Here is a 14,886-nt window from a genome sequence, read left to right as displayed (position 1 = left end):
TTCCGTCATTCAACTTTTGTTATCCAAACAGACCTTATCCACTTAATTCCTTGGCCTTTACTTATTACCAATGTTTTTTTACCTCTCAAGACTACTTACTCTAAACAACAACTCCCAGGTTGATTTCGCATGTCAGGTCTAATACAATTTGCAAAAAGATTACTGAGTACCTAATCATAACTGTTCATACCTTCTATATAGGCCTACAGTGTGTTGGATATTGTGCCAGGCAAGGACAAGAGACAGCTCCCTGGCTCACAGATCTGCAGCATAGGCTGGAGGGCCAATCCTGAACAGATGCCTATACCATAGGGCAATTGCAATGCATAGAATAACAGCAAATTCATTCAGCCCATGTTGAGAGCATACAGTGTGTCAGGTTCTGTGCCAGGCACAGTTTGTATAGTCATGAACAAAATAAAGAGACAATAAACAAGAGACAAAAGAGCAAATAACTAACCCAGTGGATACTACAAATTATGAACTGTTTAGGTTTGATAGGGGGCAGAGTTTTAAGAAGCCTACCTTCAAAGAATGTAAAGGACTGTCTGCAGTGGTGACATGTAAGCCAGGGAAGGATCTAGTCATGGGAAGTGTAGGAGTACAGCTGTCACGAGCAGAAGGAATATCATGGGAGGCAGCCTGGGGTGAGTAAGAGCACAGCATACTGAGAAGCTAAGATGGGCCAGTACAGCTGGAACTAGGGCAAGCTGCCCATGCAGAACCCTGGAGGCCATGAGAAGGGATTTGGATTTTATTCAGTATTCAGTGGGAAGGTTTAGAAGAGTTCGTCAAATGAAAGTGACATGACTCCCTTTGTGTTTTAAAATATGATTCCGATTGCTCTCTGGAAAATAAATGGAAGGGGCAAGAGTATATATAAGGAGATTACTGAAGTAACTCAGGTGAGAAACAATAGTCCTGTGGTCCAGAGTGGTGGAAGTTGAGATGGAAAGATAGGGATGAATTCAAGATATGTGTTGCAAATAGAAAAGACAGGGATTTGGCAACAACTTCAACCTTGGAGTTGGAGCAGAGGGAGGAGCCAAAAATAATTCCCAGGTTTTGATCATCTTGGTGAACGATGATGTCATTTACCGAGGGGTGGAAGACTGTGAAAGGAACGGGTTTGTGTTCCGGTGGGGCTCATCTGAATTCCCGGACAGCTATTCATGTCATGGTGTCCAGCAGGGCAGGAGAAATGCAAAACTGGTGTCGAGAATGTAGTTTGGAGTTGACAGTATAAACTTGAGATTCATCAGCAGAAGAATGGTAGGTAGCTGTGTGTCTAGCTAATCATGTAAAGATAGAAGAGAGGAGAACCAAGAGACAGTCTTGGGGGCTGAATATATTTAGAGTGCAAGAGGAAGAAGAAGAAGAAAAGCCAACGGAAGGGATGGAGAAAGTGATCAGAGTGGGTGAGATACTGACCGATACTGAACACGAACCTGTTTAGCTTGCCACTGATAAGTACTTTGTCTTTCATGATAATTAAAAAACAAAACAAAACAAAACCACTGTTTCTGAAAATGTGTGGTAACTATAAAGCATTACCTGTGTGTAGCTAATACATCAGTCATGTATGATATTTGGGGCCTAAGGCAACCACGTAAGAATCTGAGCCTCTGCACATCACTGCTGGACTCCAGATCCAAGGTTACTTGCATTTCACGGGGTGAAGAAAATGGGACGTGTCCCTTTTCAAATGGTGCTCACATTTATTTAATAATATAATTAATAATAATGTGGCCAACGATTTTATTTATTTATTTATTTATTTATTTTTGCGGTACACGGGCCTCTCACTGTTGTGGCCTCTCCCACTGCGGAGCACAGGCTCCGGACGCGCAGGCTCAGTGGCCATGGCTCACGGGCCCAGCCGCCCCGCGTCATGTGGGATCTTCCCGGACCGGGGCACGAACCCGCGTCCCCTGCATCGGCAGGCGGACTCTCAACCACTGCGCCACCAGGGAAGCCCCGATTTTATTTTTTAATTCCTACCTTACTTCTACCCCAACCCTCCTGCAACTATAATATGGTATCTGTTGGTGATGGTGCGTGTTGCCATCCCCAAGCCCTTGTTCTCCAACTGCGTGCGGCTTCCAGCACTTACATGAAATCTTACTTATGCGCAGATGCCATTTTATAGAACTGTAGAAAAGGAAGCACGTGGCTTTTGGCAGGGGCACACAGCTCCAACATGGCCTTCCACTGTTTTTGCAGTAGAATGTCACAGCTCCAGGCTCTGTGCCTTCTCTCTTGTGAGTTCAGGTAAGCCCATTCTGTGACGAATCCTTTGCAAATGTGAAAGTTACCGGTAAAGCATTCTGTACCATCTTCATGATCAGACTTCCACTTGAGGGCTGGAATAGCACTTTGTTTCAGGGGCTTTGTTTCCATGTAGCTCTTTCAAAATAGGTATGATTTTTTTAAGTCGTTAATTATGATTATTTATGCCCCCACATCATTACTTATGGTAGTAATCGTAATGTGTGTGTGTGTGTGTGTGTGTGTGTTTTAATCTAGTTGCTTCTTTGGCGTTTTATTTGGTTTTAAAATCTAAGAAAAGCATGTATGAACTAGTATATTGTCATAAAGCTATGGGGAAAGAAATGTAAAACTTTAAGTTTTGAAGTGTAAACAGTTGCTCGGAACTACAACCCTTGGAGGAGTTTTCTCATTCTGTAGAGGCAGCTCCTTTGGCCACACCCTGGAGAAGGCAACCACAGCAGGAAGTATCTACCTCTGAGACAGGGCCAGGAAAGGGGCTCTTGAGTAGGAGAGACAGAGCAGTGCCTTGGGTAGCTGATGATGTCTCGGGATATGAAGGCTTACCCTGCCCAGTGAAACGTACTCTGCCCCTCCTCCAATCTCCCCAAAACAACTAGAATACAAGTTGCAGCATAATATCCCAGTCTTGCACCCAGTGGTGAGAATGTTTTGGTTTTTTTTAATCTAGAACCAACCATTAAGGAAAGGCAACGAACTTTGCCTTTCAGCGAGTAGAAGAACTTACACCTGAGGAAATACACAGGTAGGCAGAACAGGTCTTCAGAACACGTCTGCTCTGTAATCTCAGAGAATTAGAAGACGCTATCATTCCATAAAAAGGAATCCAGTAGAGTACATAGAAATGAAAGTTTTGGTTGATGGAATTTTTGAAAATCACTGAATGCACACAGTGGTAGAATAGACATCACTGAAGAGCAATTAGTGAATTGAAAGATCAAATCAAGGACTTTTTCTCGAGTAGAGCATAAACAGAAATATATGGAAAGTATGCAGAAATGTTGAGATATAAAAAATGTTTTTAGAAATTTCATCTATTTAATCTAACATCTGTTTAATACAAGTCAAGAGAAGAGAGGAAGAAAGACTCAAACAATGTGAGGTTACTCCCTAGAAATGAAGAAAGACATTGCATTTTTTACTGAAAGAACCTTCAGAGCAACAAAAGATAAATGCACACATATATACACACCCTTTGCTCTTTATAACCAACTTAGAGAAACAAGGATTTAGAAAAATTCTGAGAGCTAAACAACAAACTTCTCAGCAACACTGGATACAAAAAAACCAATGAAGCCATAAATTCAAATTCTGAAGGAAAATAATTTTAAAGCTAGAATTCTACATTTAGCCAAACCATCCTCAAAGTGAAAGAGAAAAGTGAATTCTCTTGAGACACACAGGGCCTCGGAAGTTTACTCTTCATAAATCCACTCTTGAGGCTGCGCTGTTCAATAAAAAAACGAATCCAGGAAGAAGTGGAGTGGCAAAAGGTATAATGAACAAATGTATAAAATTATGGTTAAATATTAACTATAAAAAATTTATTTTTGGTAATCTGGAAGTAAAATTGCAGATAATATCAGCATGGGATGTGGCATAGAATGTGGCCATAAGGTTTTAGCAGGGGGAGAAAGGAAAAGCCAGGCCACTTTTACATTGTTCAGAGTTAGGGCACAGAGCTATAAGAAACCCTAGCAGCTCTAGATACTCGTGTTACGGGTGTTGAAATTTTTAGACATATTCACCAATCAAGAAGTTAAAATTAATCCTTAACAGACCAGTAAAGGAAAAATGAAACAAAGACTATTTGGTGAATCAGACAAAAAAAGTTAGGAAGTGGGGAAAAGGAAATAGCTAGGAAGTTTGGTAAATAAAAGTACTAAAATAAATATGACAGAGATAAATCCACCATAAACATGAATGGGTCAACTTTACCCAGAGGCTGAAAGCTCTAACCAGGGCAGTGTCAAGGAAAAAGAAATGACACGTCTAAATATAAGCGAGGACAAGACAAAACTGCCACTATTTGCGTTACACTGATTATCTTTTAGGAAATCAATGCTGTTTGAACAGTTCCTATCCATTTCCAAAGTAAGAGTCCTGCCCCACACGATTCCAAATGATTAATGAACTAAATCTAAAAAGACAAAAAATATATAAGAAAATACAAGGCAGCTTTATGACCTTGGGAGTAGCAAAGGCCTTTTTTTTTAATGATTTAAAAAGCAACTGACATGAGGTAAATATTTATTAATTTGACTACTTCAGAATTAAATTTATAAATGAAAGATTGTAAACAAAGTCAAAAGGCAAGCAAACGAATAAGAAAAAGTACTTGCAATATATGTCGTAAGGATTTGTACTGAAACCTGTGTGACTTGCAAAAATTACAGTTTTAAAATATGAGTTATTGACTGTTAGGAGTGTGACATGGTACTGTCTCTGTGGAGGACTGTTTGACAGTCTCAGCGAAAATTAAAACCTTGCATACCCGATGAGCCGAGCAAGTCTTCTTCTCTCTGTGTCTGACTTAGAAAAATCTTGCCCGTTTGCACAGGGACACTCAGAAGAAAGTTTCGGAAGGATATACTCCAGGCCAGTAACAGCACTTGAGTGTCGGGAGGTAACAAGCATAGGAGGGATGGGGAGTGACTGAGGATGGGGTGCAGGGGGCTCTGGAAGAGGACTTTATCTGCGATGTTTAATATTTTTACAAGGAGAATGCTTATTACCTAAAGCAATTAAAAATTAATTTTTCAAAACCTTTAGAACTGGAAGTTTTCTTTTCAGTTTTGCAGTATTCAGAATTAAAAGCTGTCTAGTCACAGTTAAAAGAAAAAAAGTAGCCTGTCTGTTAATACAAGGTTCCAGGTTGAGCCCAGTGTTTATGTAATCACAAATCTCTGTTATGGCACTCACTTGCTACAATGGGGAGAGTTTTTAGATGACGATGAAGTTTACATATGCCCTTCACATTGTGTTGATGGATTTGGGTTGGAAATTGTCTGCGTTTATCTTTAGGCATATCCATTTTGAATGTTTAAATATCTGCAATTTTTTTGTTCAACACCGATGTGGTTGGACTTTTATTATTTAGTCCACCATTTGGAATGGTGAAATCTTTAAAAGTACATCAAAGGCACATTATTCTTTCTAGTCCTGTTTCAAGTATGCAGAAAATGGTAGGTTATGCACTTAAATTTTTAACTTCATTATATAAATGGCATTAAACCAACCATAAAATAATTGCCAATGATAACAGCGTTGTTTCGCTGAGCTTTTATTCATGACCATGAGTCATTTTTCAAGAAGTGGTTCTTATTTGGTGTTTTGCTTTGTTTTTTAAATTAGCTCCTAACACCCAACTTTTGACCACATTTTTCTCCAGCTTTTGGAATTCTTTTTTTTCTATCCATCGTTATATTTCTTTAGAAAACTTCTTTAAATTTTTTTAAGGGGAGGAACAAAGCTAGCAAAGAAACAGATGTGTCCCATATAAAATATGCCATAAATCTTGTCCCACAAATTCTTTGCTCTGAACTTTCTGACAGAAACTGTCAAATATCCACTTTAATTCAGGTATAAAATGTTCACTCCGTGTCATGGCGCCAGCCACCATATGCCAGAATAAAGGTAGTGACCAGCCATAAAAACAGCAGCATAAGCACCTTTGAAACGGGACAAGTCATCTTGGGTGAGAACGACCCTTATAAATCCACGGGGAATTAATCTCGGCTTTGCTACTATCCTGCTGCGTATTTACAATGAGCTTCTACTCCCACTTAGTAGAAGTAGTAATACTTTTAAAAGGAGAGAGAGAATGAAAGAGCCGTGTGTCTACCTAAAGAGCTCGTGGGAGGGAAGAAAGTGGTGCATGGATCAGAAAGCAATAGCTTTTCCTCCCCCCCTCCGCCGGGCTCCGGAATCCCCTTGAAAAGGGCAGATCCCAGCCTCAGTTGAACATGTGGGGCTCTTCTTCAGCTCGCATTGCCTGGCTTCCCAGCTCATGTGAAACCAATCTCCCCGAAGCACAATCACAAGAAATGACTTCAGCTTCATAAATCATTGTTATCATTCCACAGGAGGAGGTAATGCCATGGTTTTTCTCCAGTAAAACATTTCAAGCCTCTGGTTTCATGATCTCTCTCTCTCTCTCTCTTTTTTTTTTTTTTTTTCTCCTTTCTGAAATCAGCTTCATGCTATGGGCACGCCTAGCTTCAGGCTCCCACCTAAGGGAGACAGTGGCGCTTCTCCAGCTGACCAGATATCTCCCCCTCTCTCGGATGTTCAGGGAGACCTCTTTCCTGTGAGGTGTGTGTGTGTGGCTTGTCATATGCTCAGAGGTTTCTCACTTGCTTCCAAGCATCTACTGACCCTCAATACTTTTTCCTGTTGAGGATATTTTCTTTATCCTGTATTTTCCAAACACAGAACAGGTATATTAGGTTTAAGCACAGTGGACAGAAATTTTAACTTATTTTGCAGCATTTATGATTTTAATACTTGTGGCCATCTAAAACATTTCTCTACAAAGCCTCAAAAAGAAGAAGACTAAAGGGTAAAGCAATGGATTATTTCCAAGTTGAATCAAAAGATAAAAATCTGCTTTAATTAGACTTGATAATGTTTTAATAGTGTTTCATAACCAAGCATTTTTCTCCTACAAGATCTCACTTAAGAAATACTGTCAGAAAATTACTCTGAAATGTTATCTTGCACTTCTAGAAAATTATGTTGTTTTATTTGCATAGGTTCCGTACCTGCTTTGGAATAAAGGCTTAATTTTCAACAATTATTTTCAGTAATTATAAATTATCTATCAAAGTATTCATTTAAAAGTTGACCTATCCTTTGACACATTAAATGAAAAAGCAAGCAACTGAATTATATATTCAGTATCATCTCAACTATGTAGAAAACCACGAATGAGTACGTGATCATAAATATATACCTACATTAATGGACATGAATCCGAATAGAGGCCATTACACAGAGAAAGACTTACACACTATTTTTGTTTTCTTATTTCTTTTTTTCCTCAAATATACAAATGTTCTACAATGAGGATTTATTACTTTAAAATCTGGGGAAAACATAAAAATGACAGAAAGGAGGGTGACAATTACTGTTGAACAATGACTCCAAAGGAGCCACCTGGAATTCTGTTAACCTCACCATCAGCACCTTCACCTCAGTAGCCTTATAAGCAGTGTGGTCAGTCTTAAAACCTAGCCTCATTTCTTTGTTTCCTTTTACTGACTCTGATGATGACCACCTGAGCTAATGGTCCTTCTGTGTAACTTTTACAGGCAGGACAAATTAAATGTGCTTTCATATGGAAAGATATCTTCTACAGTGTCTTCTTAGGGAATCCCAGTTCTCCCACTATTTTCTCTTCTTGGAAATATCTCCCAGGAAACACTATTGCTTACTTTCCCTGCACCTAGGTTCTTCGTAACATCACAGCTATTGAAGTTATGGTAGTTCTTGGGTACCACTTCTAGTGGGTCAGTTTAAATCCCCAGCTAGAACAAATTCTTGACCACATGAAAGAAAAGTAGATAAGAAAGTATTTCGATATTCAAAGCAATAGCAGATATCAGGGAAGTGAGCCTTTTTTCAGCTACTGTGGCCCTGTAAATGCGGTTTCCTAGTGCAGTTAGCTTTGCCAAGGTCCTAAAAGAAGACTGGTTTAACAGTAGCAATGGGTGTTCCATGATGGTTTACTGGACATTCTGGTGGTCCATTCGTATTCATAGCTAAACATCTAAGCACTTATTTTTCTAGAGGGAGAGCTTCTATCATTTAACAAACATCCTTTTTGGTTTTTTGCTATAAAGATGTCAGAGGTTTCATATAAATAAATCTAGACGAAGAGGAAGTTTCTTTTGTAAAGGTATGGGTGCCACGTTATATTTTATCTGATATGTGAGTTTGGCTTTTTTTCCTCTCTTTGTTTTTGTTTAGTTAAGATCCGTCTTAAGCTATTAAGATCTCTGACCATGCATAACAGCCTTTTATCTGAGTTTTATTCTTTAAAATATGATTAAAACCACCCATCATATTGGATATATTTCTGGACAATTCATACAAATATGTAGGATGGTTACTTTATAGAGACGGTAGAGTTTCACGTGTGTGTGTGTATGTATAAGGTATAAATAAGTGACATTAATGTACAATAGGTGACTATGCATTTAAATATAACTTTCACTCAAATGCTTGTTTTTCAGTTATAACTTCTTATTTCTCTAATTTCCCACTCTGTAGTGATATGACAGTTTTATAGTTTTTAAGAAGGAACCTATGAAGGATAGCAACGTGGAATAGTGGAAACTGGAACAAGGGAACAAGTTCGTTCTTTTTTCCCCCAAACTAGCTGTAGGACCTTAGGCAAGTCACTTATTTTCAGTGTGCTGTGCTGCTGCTTCCAAATAGCATCTATTGTTCCTTTATCTGATTATATAAAGTGATGCAAATTCTTTTTAAAAAATTAAAAAACAAAGGAAAAACAACCTATCAACCAGAGAGGCAGAAATAGCGACTGTAGTATTACCTTCTGATATTTTTTAATAGATATGTTAGTTGTTTCTGTGATGTACATTTTAATATAATTTTAGTCACAGCATATCTACTGCTTCATATTCTGAATTTTTTCACTTGTAACCACGTCCTAGCTTTTTCTCATGATATCCTTTGAAAGCATGATTCCGGGTGTTTGGATCCACACGTTTGCTTCAGGTCTTGGGGAGTTTATTGTGGGAATTCAAATGTCACTAAAGAAAAAACAGGATGTTCAATTATTCAGACAAGTCTCATGGGAGCCCAAGGAAAGTTGAACAAGCAAGCGTCATTTGGACGAAGAATTGCTGTGGTGGTGATAGTAATGATTGTAGTAATAATTAACATTTACTGAGCTAATGTGCCATGTGCAATGGCTGAGTACCTTACAAATGTCTCATTTAATTATTATAACAACTATCTAATATGGGTCCTATTACTACCTCCATTTATAGATTAGAAAACTCATTCTTATCCAAGTTAAATAGTTTGCCCAAGGCCAACAGCTAATAAGTAATAGAACAGTGTGAAGCTATGACTCCACTGTTATCTACAATGTAGAACCCACCTGATATGTTCACTGAAGAGGTTAAATGATGTGTAAATCCCTTGGCACACACTGAGTATGCCTCAGTGAATGTTCGTCATCATCATCATCCCTGCCACCACTAGTCAGTCGTATTAAACTGCTTCCTCAGCAGCTGATCAACCAGTGGATTGACTGTCCTTGGGTCCCACTAGCTGTGGCTGCGGGGCTGAAGAGGTCACAGTCCTGTACACTGTCCTATTAGCATAAAATCCAATATTTATTTATTCATTATCCTCTTGTTTAACTTAGCTCACTTTTAAACTATAGCATGAGAGGTTTACACTAGGTAATTTCTTAGATTTCTAGTCGCTCCAGGGTCCCTAATTGTAAGGTTTCATTTTATCCAGTGGACAGATGGATAAGTTGAAGTACAAAGAATCAAGTGACGACTCTAAGTACATGGATAGTCACCAAAGGAAGTTATGGGAAACCCAGAGAAGCCAATTGGTGAACTTTTTTCCCCGATTTGTTAATGTGGCTTAAAGAAAGATTTGTTGAAAACCAAGTATTAAAATGCTATGAAATACACAAACAAATAAATGAGGCCCTTGCTTTTGAGTGCACTACTTTTAAATCAGAGAAGAATGAGCTTGGAGCCTGTTACCGCTTTGCTCATGAACCTCCTTACAGGTTCGAACTAGCAGCTCCTTTTGTAGTCATTCTCACCGATGAATGGAGCAAAAAGCCATTGATTTATTAATAGTAAGCTTATAGTCTCAAGTGCTAAGCGTTTTGAATACAAAGTTAAACACAAACACACACATAGTCCATGTAATTATGCACCTTTAGGCTAGTGCTAATACCAAAATAGGACAGAGTTGTTTGGGAAAGGAGATGTTCTTCCAATATTAGTATACCTGCAGTTTGTCACCAAATACTTCAGAGCCTTGAGACTCTGGACCCCATTGTCTTTGAAATCTCACCAGGATTCTTGATGAACCAGAATAGGGGCAGCCTCTTTTCACAAAGCTAGATTCTTGGCAATTCCTAATATTTCCTAAATGATGATTCATTCGGTGGCTGCTTCATGAATGATGAGCCCACGGATGGAGTTCACTATTCCTCCATGACCCCTAAAAAAAAATTCTAAAGCATTGTAGAAGGTCTGAGCCTTCCCACTGGGATTGAGATGGCAGGGAGAAAAGGTAGACACTATAGGAAACAGGATTTATGTATAATTGTTCTCTAAGTAAAACTCATATTTTATATATACGCTTGTTTGGAAGTATCTATGAAAAAGAACTAAGAAAAAACATCTTTACAAAAGACATGTCACTTAAAAAAAAAAAGACATGTCACTTTTATTAATGCTGATAAGTTAAAGGTATGTATGGGCCTAGAAGATGAGGTAACGTGGAGAATCTCAGGCCCTGTTTGAGAATGCAACCACCTGACTCCTATTAATGTTAATGAGCCTCTCACAGATCATTCTAAAATTTTACCCCCGTCGTCTGTTTTGAAGCATCAGGAGTCAGGAACTTCAGAGTGAAATTCCGTCTTGGCACTTACTCTCTGATGTATATATTCTTATGGAAAATGTGCAGTACAGCACAGCCCCAATATACCACCTTGGTGTTTGAGAATTCTGGAGAAAAACCCTACCCCCCTTGGAAAGCAGCAGGGGTCATTGGAAATATATTGGATTATGAGTCAAGACACCTGGATTCTGCCACTATTAACGTGACCCAGGAGAGTACCTTCATCAACTCAGGTATCTATTTTCTCATTTCTATAAAATTAAGTTGCTGGACTAGGTTATAGCTAGGTTGTATGTGATACTGTCCTATCAACTTTCTCAAATAATTGCATCTGTATCACCTTGAAACCAAAAATCATTGCTTTGTACAGACAGTTGTACAGTCTTTAGAGATTTCACTGAACTACAGAGAAGCAGAGGAAAGAAGGTAGTAAAATATTAGCAGCTAATTAAATGGTTGCCTTTAAAAATAATGAACAGAATTCCTTCTAAAGTCTAAAGTTGAGTGTTGTGTCAATATTGTGAGTGGGTGAAAGGCTTACCTATTGGGGCAAAAGTCTCATCGAAGATGGAGATATATTGAAACAAAAAAGTGTCATAATGTGTTCACAGTGGGTTGACTTGTGAATGGTAGATAAATTTACTTCATTTAGATCCCAAGTGATACTCGTAACCTGATTACTTCCTAGAATTGTGAATGGATAATATGTTTACTTTTGCAATAGTTGCTCTGGAGAAAAAACCAGATGCATAATCTGATGAACACTTAGATTTAGATTGTGGTCCCTTAAACTGTACTCCTCACCTACACAAATAATTATTACAGTCATCATAGAGTATAAAAGAATAGTATAATTCTTTCCATTACATAACCAGGGAGACTTTTCTAATTCAAATTATTATTCCAGTATGATATTTTATGAGGTATTTGAATAGTATCATGCCTGGGTTTAGAAATACTAAAATTTAAATGACTTAAGTTCATAAGTCATCTGTAAGCTTGATTTCATCAAGACTGACCTTTTTCCAACCACTGATGAGAGAATTAAGCCCTGTTGCCCTAAGGCCACCATTGTGTGTAATGAGTTTGTATATCCCTATGAACTTAGAACGGTAGCACTTACGTGTGTATGAGGGTTGTATATCCCTATGAACTTAGAACGGTAGCACTTACGTGTGTATGAGGGTTATATATCCCTATGAACTTAGAACGGTAGCACTTGTGTGCGTATGAGGGTTGTATAGCCCTATGAACTTAGAACGGTAGTACTTCTGTGCACATGAGGGTTGTGGGTTGGGGAGGAGACTGAGAAAATAGCTGCTCAAATCATTTCCATGTTCTGCAGTTCAAATGAAGAACCTTGGTTGAGAAAGGCCCCAGGTGCCCAAGTTAGGTGATACCACTATTTTGCTTTCCTTTGATGCCCACAAAAATATTTAGATTTAGTTATAAAGGCAACTGAAAATGGCAAATGAAAATGATGAACCCTGGCAAGACTGATTGAACACAAGAGTATCTCAGCTCAAACATAAGCCTGAGGGTTAGACTAGATGACTTTTCACGCTCCTTTTATCTGGGTCCCTTTGATTTTATGACTCTCAAGACCTCTTCAAAGTCTTCTGATCCAATGTCTTTTACTTGGTACTTTCATCAAAAGCTTGAGTTTTCTAGTTCACTTTAGGCTTAGACAGGTGACCTGGAAATCAATTTTTTTTTTACCCATACATTGGGAACCTTGATACCATGCCTTTGCACAACCTCACACCAGTTTACACAGAAAATCTCAGAGATGGTCTCTTAGGCACTTCAACTTTACTGTCCAGCTAGACCTTTGCAAATGTAAACTCTGTGACAGACCAAAAATGATCATTCTTCTAGTTTAGTCACAGCCAGAAAAAAAAAAAAACTAATAAAATAGGAAGACCAACTAGGAGGATCTCATCCTCTGTGGGCAAGCATACCAAAAGAAAAAAATGTAAAGGTAAGACCGCTTCATAACTTAGTGATTCCATATATTTATATTTTCTCCTCTCTAATAAATGTTAAAAAGCCATCCCCCTTTTCCAGTGTCAGTGGGCTGTTGCCTCTGTGGGTAGAAGCATTCTTTTCCCCTGAAAAGTGCATGACAGGGCAATTTTCTAAGAAATGAAAAGTGGCTGCCACGCTCATTGCTTCAGATGGATACCACATGAAGTGGAGTGTGGTCCCTTTGTTTCCTTGTGAGTGTCACCAGCTCGTCTATTTGTAGAGCTGTAATAAAAACAGCTTCTTTACTGTGCATCCTGTTGGTTTATGCCAACCACGTCAGGTCCATAAACCATGGTATGTTAAAGTGTAATAGACTGTGTAAAGAATACTAGGAAGATACTCCAACCTCTGTCCCTTCCGCTCATTTCACAATTTACTACCTCCCAGGTGGGCATCCATAAATATGACTTAATTATGTTTGGCATAAAACCCCCACTTTCTTTGAAGAGTGACCTCCTTCTGCCACTTTCAGTGCATGAATGCCACCCTCTTGGGGATAAAATGTTGGATATCTCAGTACATCTAGATGATGAACGTTCTTAGTCTATTTTCTGGAAGTGTCATTTTACTTATAAAAACTTTACATTTTTGTAATTACTATATTCAGAAAATTCAGTCTGATATAAATGAAACTCAAGGGTTTATGTTCTTTGTGCCTGTGATATATCAATCTAAATGATGTATCGGTCTGAAACAGGATATATTGTAACAGGATGAAAAACAGTATTTTCTTGCCCTTTGATTCTACTAGACTCTTTCATTTTGCTGCAAAAAGAAAATGGAAGATTAGAAATTGCTGTGCCAGGAAATGGGCCCTGGTCCCTTAATGGGGAGATAGTGAGCAGGGAGTGTATTCTGTTAGTTTGGGTCCCTTGCTGTCAGTTTATCCATCTGTCAGATAAGTGGAGTAGCTACTAGGTGTTACTTGAGAGAAACACTATGGAAAAGATTGGGTCACTGCCCTCAAGAAGCACGGAGTTTGGTAGAGTTAAGCAGACTGCCAGCCAATGATTCCAGTACCGTGTCCCACGTTTGTGAACACAGTGCTGTTGGAGCTCCGCAGAAAGAGTGCTCACCACTCCATGGAGGAGAGGGCCGCGTGGAGGGCTTCACATGGGAGGTCATTGTAAAGCTCAGTTTTTGAAAAAAGGAAAGACATTTACAGTGGTAGTGTTTGGGAAGGAGAAAGGCAGGAGAAGGAAGCATTCAAAGCAGAGGAAACAGTTTTCCCAGCACATTTATTGAAGAGACTGTCTTTTCTCCATTGTATGTTCTTGCCTCCTTTGTCATAGATTGATTGACCATAAGTGTGTGGGTTTATTTCTGGGTTCTCAATTTGGTTCCATTGATCTCTGTGTTTGTTTTTGTGCCAGTACCATACTGTGTTTATTACTGTAGCTTTGTAGTATTGTCTGAAGTCAGGGATCATGATTCCTTCAGCTCTGTTCTTCCTTCTCAAGATTATTTTGGCTATTTGGGGTCTTCTGTATTTCCATACAAATTTTAAAATTATTTGTTCTAGTTCTGTGAAAAATGCCCTTGGTATTTTTGATAGGGATTGCATTGAATCTGTAGATTGCCTTGAATAGTATGGTCATTTTAATAATAATCTTTCAGTCCAAGAACGTGGTATATCTTTCCCCATCTGTTGGTATCATCTTCAGTTTCTTTCATCAGTGTCTTACAGTTTTCTAAGAACTGATCTTTTACACCTTTGAGTAGGTTTATTCCTAGGTATTTTATTCTTTTTGATGTGATTGTAAATGGGATTGTTTCCTTAATTTCTCTTTCTAATAACTACATGTAAAAGAGTGAAATTAGAACATTTTCTCTCACCATATTAAAAAATAAACTCAAAATGGATTAAAGACCTAAATGTAAGACCAGAAACCATAAAACTCCTAGAGGAAAATGTAGGTAGAATACTCTGACATAAAT

General features: G+C 38.5%; 1 protein-coding gene across 1 annotated transcript in view; it reads left to right on the top strand.

Annotated features, from left to right (window-relative positions):
• Positions 1-14,886, top strand: part of FMN1 (formin 1) — a 405,529-nt gene that overhangs the window by 334,263 nt on the left and 56,380 nt on the right. The window lies entirely within an intron of this gene.

The sequence above is a fragment of the Globicephala melas genome, chromosome 2 (assembly GCF_963455315.2).
Source record: "Globicephala melas chromosome 2, mGloMel1.2, whole genome shotgun sequence".
NCBI classification, from domain to species: domain Eukaryota; kingdom Metazoa; phylum Chordata; class Mammalia; order Artiodactyla; family Delphinidae; genus Globicephala; species Globicephala melas.
This window is presented reverse-complemented; position numbering and strand designations above follow the sequence as displayed.